This window comes from Nicotiana sylvestris, chromosome 7, assembly GCF_000393655.2.
Source record: "Nicotiana sylvestris chromosome 7, ASM39365v2, whole genome shotgun sequence".
Lineage (NCBI taxonomy): Eukaryota > Viridiplantae > Streptophyta > Magnoliopsida > Solanales > Solanaceae > Nicotiana > Nicotiana sylvestris.
In genome coordinates, this window is record NC_091063.1 from 114,574,092 (window position 1) to 114,586,988 (window position 12,897).

General features: G+C 38.1%; 1 long non-coding RNA gene across 1 annotated transcript; it reads right to left on the reverse strand.

Annotated features, from left to right (window-relative positions):
- Positions 1–582: 582 nt before the first annotated feature.
- On the reverse strand, positions 583–1,232 carry LOC104233753 (uncharacterized). Its single transcript, XR_712721.1, has 2 exons — positions 1,002–1,232; positions 583–901 (listed from the first exon to the last, which is right to left on the reverse strand). It is a non-coding gene; the product is annotated as an uncharacterized lncRNA (long non-coding RNA).
- Positions 1,233–12,897: the final 11,665 nt, after the last annotated feature.

Genomic DNA, 12,897 nt, shown 5'->3' on the forward strand with positions numbered 1-12,897 from the left:
TTCGACCTTTAACGTTTCAGTTTGATTCTTTTGGCAATATTTGATATTATTGAGTTGCTTTTGGATAGTTTTGAGCCGTTCAGAGGTCGATTCGCGCGGAATTGCATTTTTAAAGTATTATTTTGTCTTGCTTGAGGTAAGTCTCTTAGCTAAACTTGGTTGAGGCACTAGTTGCCTGAGTTATTTGTGATAACTACATGCTATGTGTGACGCATATTTGTGGTATTGAGCCTATATGCATAGGCGTAGGCATTCGGTATTTCGGTTCGGTATTTAAGAATTTCGGTTCAATATTTCGGTATTCGATTTATCAATTGTATATACCAAATATCGTATCAAATTATTTCGGTACGGTTCGGTATTTTTTATTTTGGTTCGGTACGGTTTCGGTTTATTAATCGCTAAATAAGCAACAATAATTCACAGTTGCAGCAGTAAGCAATTAAGCAATAAGCTAATACCAAAGCCCTCTTAGACAACGCTAAGAGTAAGCAGCCCTCTCCGTGCACAATTCACTGAATTCACAATTCGCAATTTGAATTCACTGATTCAGTAAATAAAGAAAAGGTCAAAAGGCTGCAATTTAGAAGGGAAACTAAACGAATTACCAACAAAAAGATAGAACTATGTACTTTCAAGAAATAATTTACAAACCAACAACCACTATGATCTGAGGCAATTACACATTTGCAAATCCTATACTTGCTATACACAGGAGTATTGCTGCTTCGTTGATATGACACCCCATTTAACTTCTTCACTGATTGTTGAGATGAAGAAGTAACATTTGTTGTCGATATTTGATTTGATGTTGGAGTGGAAATTCTTGAAGATTTTGTCTCAGGTGATACAATCTTTTTTTTGTTCCAGCTGATATCCTATCCTCTATAGTTGGATGTACCTAAACATGAACAACAAACAATTGATAATAGGAAATGAAAACTTGAACAATCGACAGATAATTTCTCACACCAATAGTGAGAGAAGTGCCAAAATTCCACCTTTCGAGCTGAATTCTTCAGATTTGGTTTAGGGGTTTTGGCTTTTTTAGCAAAGGAGCTTTTTGCCTCATTATCCACTCGAATCTCTTTCGGATTATCTTGAGATCCTCTTTTAGAACTCTGTTCTTCAACCTTAGGAACCTCTCCATTGTCACTTGTTTCCAAGATTGTGCCTTCCTTTCTAAATTCTAATTCCCTAATGCCTAATCCCTAATTGAATGAAAGACTAGAGAGGGGGACTTATTGGGTTGGGCTGGGGCGGTGGGCATTATATTAGATATACAACTTGGGCTGGGCACTAGGTAGTATAGCTATAGGTCCAACTTAAACTCTTTAAAAATTCGATATTTCGGTATACCAGAATTTCAAGATCCTAATACCGAGGACCGTACCGAAATACCGAAAATGTAATACCGAATTAGACCGAAATACCGAAAAAATCTAAATCGAAATACTAAATTAATTTGGTCCGGTTTGGAATTCGTTTTTTCGAATTTTATATGCCCACCCCTACATATACGTGTACCAGGGTATTTTTCATGCTCGAGATAATATTCAGGCTATAATATGCCTTGAGTTGATTGTTAAGCTTCATGCTGTGATGTTCCTCCTCTTTGTATCCCTTTTTGTGAGCTATTTGATCCATGCTTGAGGTTATATAGAGGTTAATCTCCTAATTCAACCTGATAAATTTCTACTTTTGTGGTGTACGTGTCAGATTGAGCTATGATAGCACACTTTGCACGCTCCTAAGCCATAACACGTTAGTTATACAAATCCAGGAGTATAAAATTTGATGTTCATTGATCATTTACATGTATTCTTGCATATCTGCTTTTTGTATAATACGGTTTGGACTCGTAGCTTATGACCACGCGGGGCGGATGGTGATATTGAGCTTGTGACCATGTCGGATATACTGTGATATTGAGTTGTCCGTGCAGCACGTGAGTTATCCGTGCTGTATGTGGATATGGATCCATCCCCCTAAAGTCACCCTCTCATATTTCTATCTTGATGGTGTACACATGGATTATGAGAAACCAATGGGTTTCTGGTTGATGCGAGCTATAGGAGAGCTGGTTATTAGTTTGGTTTGGTTACTAAGATTCTGATGTGGGCCTGAGAACTGTGATGTGAATTCTATTTGTATCGGGTTGCACGCCGCAATGGATTAATATTGGTTATTGCATTTCTTTTTTTCTTGCAATTTCCTTGGTTGTTACCTGACTTATTTCCATATCTTCCTCATATGCTGGATTTTTGACTAAACAAAATACGTTGAGGAAACTGAGAGACCAAGGTGGTTTTATAGGTGATTTTTCATGATTTTATCATATTTTGTTTTATTATGTACTTCTTGGAATTATGAACTATACAGGTGATAGAGAGTATCATATAATTCTTACTTCTATTACTTCGCCAAGGTTAGTTATGATACTTATTGAGTACATGGGGTCACTTGTACTCATACTACACTTCTGCACCTTGCGTGCAAATCTTGGAGCTGATGTTGTTGTATATGGAGACAACTGATATTGAAGTTGTACCTGCCTTCCTGATTTAACTTCCACTTGTCCTTGGTAGTTTTAGATTTAAAATCTGTTTATGTACATTTCAGACAGATGTTTTATTTACCTTTATATCAGCTTTGTAAATCTAAGTCTTAGTGGCTCCTGACTTGTACTACCAATCTTTGGAATTTTGTATAGAAGTTTAGTTATTTAAATCATTGACTCTTATTATTCTCAGTTGAGTTGTGCTGATTTTCATTTGGCTTACCTAGTGGGTTGGGTTAGGTGGACTAGATAATTTTTTTGTCATGACAAGTTGGTATCAGATCTCTAGGTTCATAGATTCTACGAGCCATGAGCAAATGTCTAGTAAAGTCTTGTGGATCGGTATGATAATATACATACCTATCTTCGAGAGGCTACAAGGCATGTAAATAAAATTTTCCATGTTTCTTTCCTTATTGTGCGACTTTGATTCAACTTGAAGCGTATCTCTTTGAATTCCTTTACGCAATGTTGAGCACTTGATATCAATTGTGTACGGTATGCAGTGTCATGGATGAGGTGCGAGATGTGTCTATGTGTTGTGGTGTTAGGCCAGTCTAGAGGCCTTGAGGTCAAGTTTGGACCGCAACTTGGGCTCGATGGTTTCAGTTGTGTGAGTATATGCATTTGGACTTATATGTCCGGTAGTGTCCCTAGGAGTGGAACTGATGGCTCAGTGAGTGGTTGGATAGCTATATGATGGGTATTGTGTGACTGCGTGATGAGATTAGATAGTTTGGATGTGATGAGAAGAATTTTGATTGGGATGTGAAAGAACTATGGATGCTCGATTTCTGTTTTGACGTGTTACATTGTCTTAAGTTTTGAGTGTGTTAGGGATCTTTCATATTGATTATGGGATGAAGTAAATTCTTATGTCTTGTTGATGAGCTTCGACTCGGGAAGGTTTAGTAATTGCATAGTGGTTGTGCCTATGATGGGGCGTAGTGAGATGTCAGTTTGAGGCTAGTAGGTATGTTATCTCCTACGGGATGTTCTTGGGTTGTGTGATCCCTATGATGCTTATGTGAAGAGTTTTCTTTCTACCAGTGGGATGTGTATATGCCGCAATTTGAGTTCAAGATGTTTGAAGAAGTTCGCACGACTGTCACGGGGATGGATATGCACTTAGCAGAAAAATTGAGGTATTTTAAGATTTGTGCCACATGAGTGGTAAAGGATTCAGTTGAATTACAGTATGTGATCATGGCAGTTATAGAGTAAGGGTATTGTGGGTTATCATATATGATGTTCTATGGCTTTGACTCAAGTGGGAAAGTTTGTGATCGACGACAAGATTGCATGATTTTGTGTTATATTTGTTTTAGGCTGAGGCATATTTGAGGATCAGTTTTGACTTGAAAAGGTTGGTATTGAGGAGGACTTGAGCAATGGAATTGTTGGATGCACGATGTACTATACTTTATGGGAGTACTGGAAATCTTGTAATGACTCGTGTTTGCTATTCGTGGTGGAGGCAGTATGCGTGGAGTAGGGATTCACTCGGTTGCTTAGAGACGTGGATTACTTCTTGAGGTGTTTGTGTGCTAATAGAGAAAAACTCGTTCGACTAGTTTTGGCAGTTCATTTGAGATTAGAATAGGGTGCATGACTTTTGAGGAGGTTCTAATGGGTTTAAGATTCATATGTGGTATTTGAGGATTCTCAAATTTGTGAATGGCTAAGATTTGAGATTTGCATTGGATGGTGTTGGACTGGCAGTATTTCTGTATCATTATAGATTCTACATTTTAGTATCAGAGAGGTTAAGGATACAATGTTAGATTCACATAAGGTCTCTTCAGAGTAGGTACCTTAGATACGATATTTTTGGGTACTTAAGAGGGAATAAAATAGCTTATGGGCTTTCAGACAATGAGGTTTCATGCTACGATCTCTTTTAATGAGTGTTGGGCTAATGATCGTAGTGTATTACCAAGGAGAAATGTTAACTGGAGGCAAGTCGAAAGTGGTTCGAAGAAATAGATCAGTTTGGTAGTGGTTTGGATAAGCATGGTAATAAAAATGATCGGTTCTTTTGGTGTGGCGAGGCTTTGTAGGTGTGTTGTGGCATTGTTCTTGGGTTTTCCACTGTGTAACTTGGTTGAGTTAGAGGATTCAGTTATGATGGCTTGGTTATGTGCATATGGGTTTCGAAGAGTTCTTGATGGTGTCGACCTCGGCTTGAGATGGATATTTTCTATAAGTATAAGGTGTATATTGCATGTTGTGACTTTTACGCAGATGGGGTCTAGTGGCACATTTTTGACTGATGGAGTATGTATCCTGCTTGTGCTTTAGAGTTGTTAATGAGATTCTCGTACTTTCATATGATGGAATGATGGAATGATGGATGCGGTGCGATGTGTGGGATCGACATTTGCATGTGCGAGGTTACGGTTCAGTTAGAAGAGAAGGTCATGAGTTCTAGATAGAAATGGATAGTTCCAGATGTTTAGAAGAATGCTGGCAATATTTTGATATCACCTGAGATGAGTATATATTTCAGAAAGGCACACTAAGTTTTGACTTGCAGTTGTTTCACGGGTATTATGGTAATTGCTTGGTTAATCTACTGCTGATGTTCAAAACTTGGCAATGTGGCATGAAATATTTATGGAAGTATTCCTTGCAAAATTATTGTGTATGAGGTATGTGTCCGTCATTTGAGTGGTGGAATTGGGATCAGACATGGAGATTATTGTATTCTTGGGATTTGAGGACTAGGAGGGTTCTTAGATGCAAATTGTTCCTTGGTGGTGGACGATAAACGTATGTTGAGAGGTTGACGGCAGAGTGAATGTGTTAAGGATAGGTAATTGCTATCTTTTGGAAGGTTATTTATCTATTTCGAGACGATTAGAATCGGTTTGGGGGCCCATTGGCAGGCCTAATGAGAGCATGTATGCTAGGTATGACCGGATTTGTTTACTCAGCACAATTATTATTAAGGGTGTGTCATTTGGTTAGAGATGAGCTTATTCATGTTCTGATATATTCCATGTGTTACTCTTTTATGCCACGATAGGTTGTGAGGCTGTTGGCTATTTACACGCATGATGCGGTTTTGGTGGGATTTGTGGCGAAATTCGAGTGAGATAGTTCTTGGGGTGTTAAATGATGGATTGCGCTTTGGTTATGGTTTTCTTGTTGGTAGTATATGGTGCTATACATTTCTCCATGGTTTATGTCCATGTTCTTCATGTGTTTGTTGTTGGTATGCATAAGGTTGTTGATTTTGAGACTCATGGCTTGAGGTATTCCATGTGGACCAGTGTTTGGATTGGGTCACACACCGCCGTAGAGTTATGTTGGGAGATGATCCTTGTTCTTGTTTCGTGTGTTTTCATTCTAATTTGTGTTATGAATTTATAGAATTGCGCCTTGTGGTAGTATTTGTTAAGCTTGCATGACGGTTCCCTCGTTTGATTCTTTTTCCATCATTGGTTACATCCAAGTGTCACTTATTGGGTGCACGAATTTCATGGTATGTAGATCAAGGTGGTGCTGGTGTGGCGTGTCAGTCGAGCAGCTTGTATTGGAGGAGTTAAGGTTATTGTACCTAGAATGAGTGCTAGCAGGGTAGATTAAGGTATGTTTGGATGAGTAATGTCATTAGTCAGCTTAAAATTTGGCAATGGATCTTATCAGGTGAGAAAACTCCACAACTTGTTGATATGATGAGTGGTTATGAGTATCTATATTTTTCTTTCATCATTGGTAGTGTACGAAGGTGCCGAAGTAGGTTTTAATAGATATGAGGTTTGCTATCGGTACCGATTTTGTTATTAAGCATCTATTCTGGTCAAAAGTTATTGCTTTGAGTATTTGAGTTATGTGGTATATCATATGATTACATGGCTATGGTTTAATATTTCTTGTTCAGACTTATACAGTGTATATATATAAGAATCGGGTCTTATAATAAATTCTGGATATTGGAGATTGGGTTCTAAGGTATGTGGACTAAGGTTGAAGTAAGGATTTTTAGTTAGGTGTGTTGTTGTACTTATATGGAATATGGTGACGTGGGATCACCCATGGTTATGTGTATGATGAGTTTATACAGTGATTCGACGGCTTTGTAACGACTCTTGGCACGTTCGAGGAAGAACCTATGTTTAAGTGGGGGAGAATGTAACGACCCGACCGGTCGTTTTGAGCATTTGCATCTCATTTAGTGATTAGAGCTCCTGAGTTGCTTCACATGATGTATTATGACTTGCGTGTATAGTCGATTTTGATTTTTGAGTGGTTCAGGATTGATTTGGAAGAATTACTCTCTTTTGGAAGCTTTAAGTTGGAAGAGTTGACAAAATTTGACTTTTGTATATTAACCTCGGATTGGAGTTTTGATGATTCCGTTACGTCCGGATAGTGATTATGAACTTAAACGTATACCGGATTTGTATTCGGATGTTCCTAGAAGGTTTTGGCCATTTTTTGAGAAAGTTGGCAATTTGAAGGTTTTGAAAGTTCATATATTTTACCGAGAGTTGACTTTAATGATATCAGACTCAAATTATTTATCTAGAAGTTGGAATATGTTTATTATGTCATTTGAAACTTGTGTGAAAAATTTGAGGTGATTCCGAGTTGTTTAAATGTGTTCGGCGTAAGTTTGGAATTAGGAAATTTGAAATAGTTCATTAATCTTGAATTGAGGTGTGATTCATCATTTTGATGTTATTATATGTGATTTGAGGCCTCGAGCAGGTCCGTGTTATGTTTTGGGACTTGTTGGAATGTTCGGACAGGATCTCAATGGGCTCGGATGAGATTCGGGGCAGTTTTTGACCATTTCTAGGCCCTTTCCAGTTGCTTGTTTTTGGCTACAGGGGTGTGAATCGCGACCGCAGACCTTTGGACCATGTTGCGAAGAGAAAATTACTGTTTGGGCCTTGTGAATCGTGATTGCGGTAGCCTTTTTCGCGATCGCGTAGAAGAATTTCGGTTGTCACGGGGCTAACTTTAGATGCTTATATCTTGTAATCTATAAAGAATTTTGAGGTCATCCAAAATAGAAAGTTATAGCCCTTTGTTTGTAGCTTTTGGAAAATCAAACCATTTATCATTTGGTGTTGTGTACTAAAAGTTATGGTCGTTAAACTGCATGTTGTTTGGAAAGAGTTTGAAGGTTTAATAGAGTTTGTTCATCGCAATCGTAGGGCTTCATGGCCGAAATCACGAAGGATTAAACTGTGCTATTTTTTGAATCACGATCGCGAGATTGGTGACAATGATCGCGAAGAAGGACAACTGGTAGTGCATTAAAACATCCAATTTTACGATTTTTAGTTCATTTTCTTCACTTTTTGAGTTCTTGGAGCACAAGTAAAGCGATTATAGAGGAGATGAACAACCAAATTTTGAGGGTAATTAATTTTATCTTTGTTTTCATTATATATTTTATTTTACATGGATTATTACATCTAAATCAAGGATTTGAAGAGAAGAAATTGGAAGGTTTTTTACTTGAACTTAAGAGAATGAATTTTAAGGTTTTGAACATGAAATTGAGATCAACTTTGGATGAAAATTATATGGTTAGACTCGTATCGATTGGGTTGTCAGAATTTTTGAATTTTTTCAGATTCCAAAGGTGCGGGCCCAGGTTGACTTTTTGGTTGACTTTGAGTATTCGATTAAAAAATCGACCTTTATCATTTAGATTTGATTCCTTTGGCATTATTTGATATTCTTGAGTTGCTTTTGGATAGTTTCGAGCCGTTCATAGGTCTATTCAAGCGGTATGTCATTTCTAGAGTATTATTTTAGCCTGCTTGAGGTAAGTGTCTTACCTAAATTGGGTTGAGGCACTAGTTGCCTGAGTTATTTGTGATAGCTACATGCTATGAGTAGCGTATATGTGTGGGGTTGAGACCACATGCATGCACGGGGTATTTTTCATGCTCGCAATAGTATTTAGGCTATAATATGCCTTGAGTTGATTGCTAAACTTCATGTTGTGACATTCCTCATATTTGTACCCCTCTTTGTGAGAAATTTGAGCCATGTTTGAGGTTATATAGAAGTTAATCTCCTAATTCAACTTTATGAATTGCTACTTTCCTGACGTAATTGTCTGATTGTGATGTGATAGCACAATTTCCACATGACTAAACCATAGCTTGTCACTTATACCAGTCCAGGAGTATGAAATTTAATGTTCATTGATCATGTACATGTATTCTTGCATATCTGCTTTCTGTGTGATATGGTTTGGAGTGGTAGCCTATGACCATGCCAGGCAGATTGTGATATTGAGCCTGTGACCACATCGGGCTGGCTGTGATATTGAGCCTGTGACTATGCTGGGCAGATTGTGATATTGGCTCGTGAGTTTTTTGTGCAGCACGTGAGTTGTTTGTGCAGTTGATGTTATTAGCATCTAAGTTGTCCGTGCAACACGTGAGTTGTTCGTGCAGCATGTTGATATGGATCCATCTCCCTAGGGTCACCCTCTCATATTTGTTTCTTGATGGTGTACACGTGAATTGTGAGTAACTGGCAGGTTTGTGGTTGATGTGAGCTCTGGGAGAGCTAGTTATTAGTTTGGTTTGGTTATTGATATTATGATGTGGGCTTGAGATCCATGATGTGAATTCTATTTCAAAGCGGTTGCATGCCGCAATGGACTGATATTTGGTTATTGCATTTCTTCTTTACTTGCAATTTCCTTGGTTATTACCTGACCTATTTGCTTATCTTCTGTATATGCTGGATTGTTGACTAAGCAAAATACGTTGAGGAAACTGAGAGACCAAGGTGGTTTTATATGTGATTTTTTATGATTTTATCATATTTTTTTATTATGTACTTGTTGGAATTATGAACTGTACAAGTGATAGCGAGGATCATTTAAAATTCTTACTTATATTACATCACCAAAGTTAGTTATGATACTTATTGAGTACATGGGGTCGGTTGTACTCATACTACACTTCTGCACCTTGCGTGCAGATCTTGGAGCTGATAATGTTGTGTATGGAGGGAGCCGATATTGAAGATGTACCTGCCTTCCAGATTTAGCTACCACTTGTCTTTGGTAGTTATATATTTAAATTCTATTTATGTACATTTCAGACAGATGTTGTATTTACCTTCATATCAGCTTTGTAAATCTAAGTCTTTGAGGCTCATGACTTGTACTACCAATCATTGGGATTTTGTATTGAAGTTCAATTATTTTAATCATTGACTCTTATGATTCTCATTTTTGTGTTGACTATCATTTGGTATACCTAGTAAGTTGGATTAGGCGACATCACGACTAGATTGATTTTGAGTCGTGACAGGAGGAGGAGGAGGAGGAGGAGGAGGAGGAGGAGAGTATCACGACCCAAAATCCCACCAAAGGTCGATCGGCACCTAGCCTCGAATACTAGGTATGCCAACATGCAATAAAGATCCAATCAAACGAAACAACATATAAAAATAATAGAAATAGTATAAATAGCAGATTAAGTCTTTAACAATAGATAGCAAATGATACTTAAACATCAAATACCCAAAACTAGGTAGTACGGAGTCATGGGCTCTAAAATTGAATACAAGAGAATATCTCAATAACACAATATTAAAAATAATGTATGAATAACAGTAAGAAAGATAGGAAAAATGGGACTCCAAGGTCCGCAGGTGAACATGCAACACTACCTTGAATCCTCTCTATCAGCTGCAATACTCACTCATGTGATCAGCTATAACCAACGCCCTAATCTACACAAAATATGCAGAAACGTAGTATAAGGACGCGACAATGTGCACTCAGTAAGTATCTAGACTAATCTTGGTAAAGTAGTAACAAGGTTCAGGTCATGTGGCACTCATTAATGAAATAAATATGTGCAATTTTTAACATTTCGCAACAAGAATATAACAACAGGTGAAATATCATAAAATATTGTATCAATAAATATCAACTCAATATGAGTATTTCAATCTCGACTAACAAGTCATCACCAAATAACAGAGGCATGGAGTAGCATGTTAGAATTAAACATATAAGCATATATCATTACAAGACATAAAGGATTCACTTGCATGGTCAAAGTTTCCACCCTTATGCTCAAAACTCATCATCATCGGATCCTATATCAGAATTAATCAATATCAGTCAATTTGTTATAGTCCGTGTGCATGTCACCAAGAGAAATACATGAGAGAGTGACCCTAGGGGTATGGATCCAAATCGACACGCAGCACATTATAATACTCATGCAAAAATAGTAAGGTTATCAACATAGCTGCAAGTAAAAGATATCGTGCCACAACATCATCAACACCACAATAACCGCATGGAAGAAACCTCATGCTAATTTCAAATCAATCCGTTTAATATGTCCATATGTGCCATATTCATAACAATCCGAGATATCATTTTATCATAAAAGAGACATATGCTTATAGTAATTAATAAGGTGAACAAAGACATAATGCTAATAATAATATTGTACGGGTGTGTGCCCACAATGTGAAGTATGACTAGGGCTAAAACAATTATAACAATTCCACAACAACCTATCTTGGCCAATTAAGGATATAATAATTGTGTCGACCCGGCCAGTCGTCTCATGAGTTACCGCTCCGCTTTCCCCTATTTTAGCTTCTTTACGCTTCGTTATCCGTGTTTTATGTGATCGGATTGATTAGTTCGAGTTCGTAGAGGATTTGGTAAGAAATGAGACACTTAGTCTCTTTTAAGAAGGCTTAAGTTGGAAAAATCAGCCGGATATTGACTTATGTGATAGAAGGCTCAGAAGTGAGTTCCGATGGTTCGGTTAGCTTCAGGAGGTGATTTGTGACTTAGGAGCGCGATCGGAATGGGTTTTGGAGTTGTAGAGAAGATTTAGGCTTAAATTGGTGAAGTTGATATTTCGGCGGTTCCGATTGATAGGCGAGATTTTGATAAAGGGGTCGGAATGGAATTCCTAGAGTGACACTAGCTTCGTTGTGTCATTTGGGATGTGTGTGCAAAATTTTAGGTCATTCGGACGAGATTTGATAGACTTTTTGATCGAAAGCATAATTTAAGATTTCTTGGAGTTCTTAGGCTTGAATCCTATGTTAAATTGGTTATTGATGTTTTTGTGAGCATTCCGAAGTTTTGAACAAGTTTGAATGATGTCATGGGATGTGTTGGTATAGTTGGTTTGAAGTTCCGGGAGTTTTGGGTAGGTTCCGGGATGTTTTAGGCCGAAAATCATAGCTGTAGCAGGTCCAGAAGGGTTGCAGGCCTCGGAACTCACCCGCGCGGTCTGCACAAAAAGAAGTGCGGCCGCGTTATGTGCTGTGCGGACCGCACAAAATGATGTGCGGCCGCGGTAGGTGTTGTGCGGACCGTACAAAATGGTGTGCGGCCGCGGTGAAGAACATTCCGCTAGTCCTACTTCGGAAGCTCATATCTTTTGATCTACAAGGAGCTTTGAGATGGTTCAAAAACAAAAGTTGTAGCCCTTTGTGTCGATTTTCTAGAAAGGTAAAGATAACACAATTTGGACATATGTAGCAAAAGTTATTGCCAAAATACTAAAGCCGATCACTGCAAAGGAAAGCTTGTGCGGCCGCGGTCGTTTTTGTGCGGATCACAGTGGATTTTGTGCGGCTCGCGGAGGTGGAAATCTATGGGGTAATCTATAAATAAGAGGTTTTGGCTTTTATTTGATATTTTGACCTAGAGAGCTCGGGTTTTGGCGATTTTTTGAAGGTTTTTCAAGAAATTCATCGGGGTAAGTGATTCTAACTCAGATTTCGCTAGAGTACATGAATCTATCATTGAATTCATTATTTATTCGTGATTTGGGATGGATTTGGGAAGAAAATTGTGAAATCTTTCAAAAATATAAAATGATGATTTGAAGGACCAAATGGTATCGGAATTGGATAATTTTCATATGGATAGACTTGTGAGAGTATAAGGATTCCAGTTTTGTAAATTTTGTCGAATTCTGAGATGTAGGCCCAGGGGTCGGGTTTAACCAATTTCTGAAATTTTGTGGTAATTCGATTGTTTACGCTTGGGCTTTGTTCCCTTAGCATATTGTGATGTATTCGTTCTAATTTTGGATAGATTCGACACGCGTGGAGGCCAATTCGAGGGGCAACGACATCGCAAGCTAGAGAATTAGCCGGTTCGAGGTGAGTAATAGTTGTAAATGATGTCCTGAGGGTTTGAAACCCCGGATTGCACATCGTAGTGTTGTATTGAGGTGAGACACGTGCTGGGCGATGAGCATGTGGTCTTTTACTACTGGGGATTGTGACTTGGTCCATCCCGATTGATGATTTTACCATGTATTTGACTGGAACTTATTTGTTATCGTCATGATTTGGGC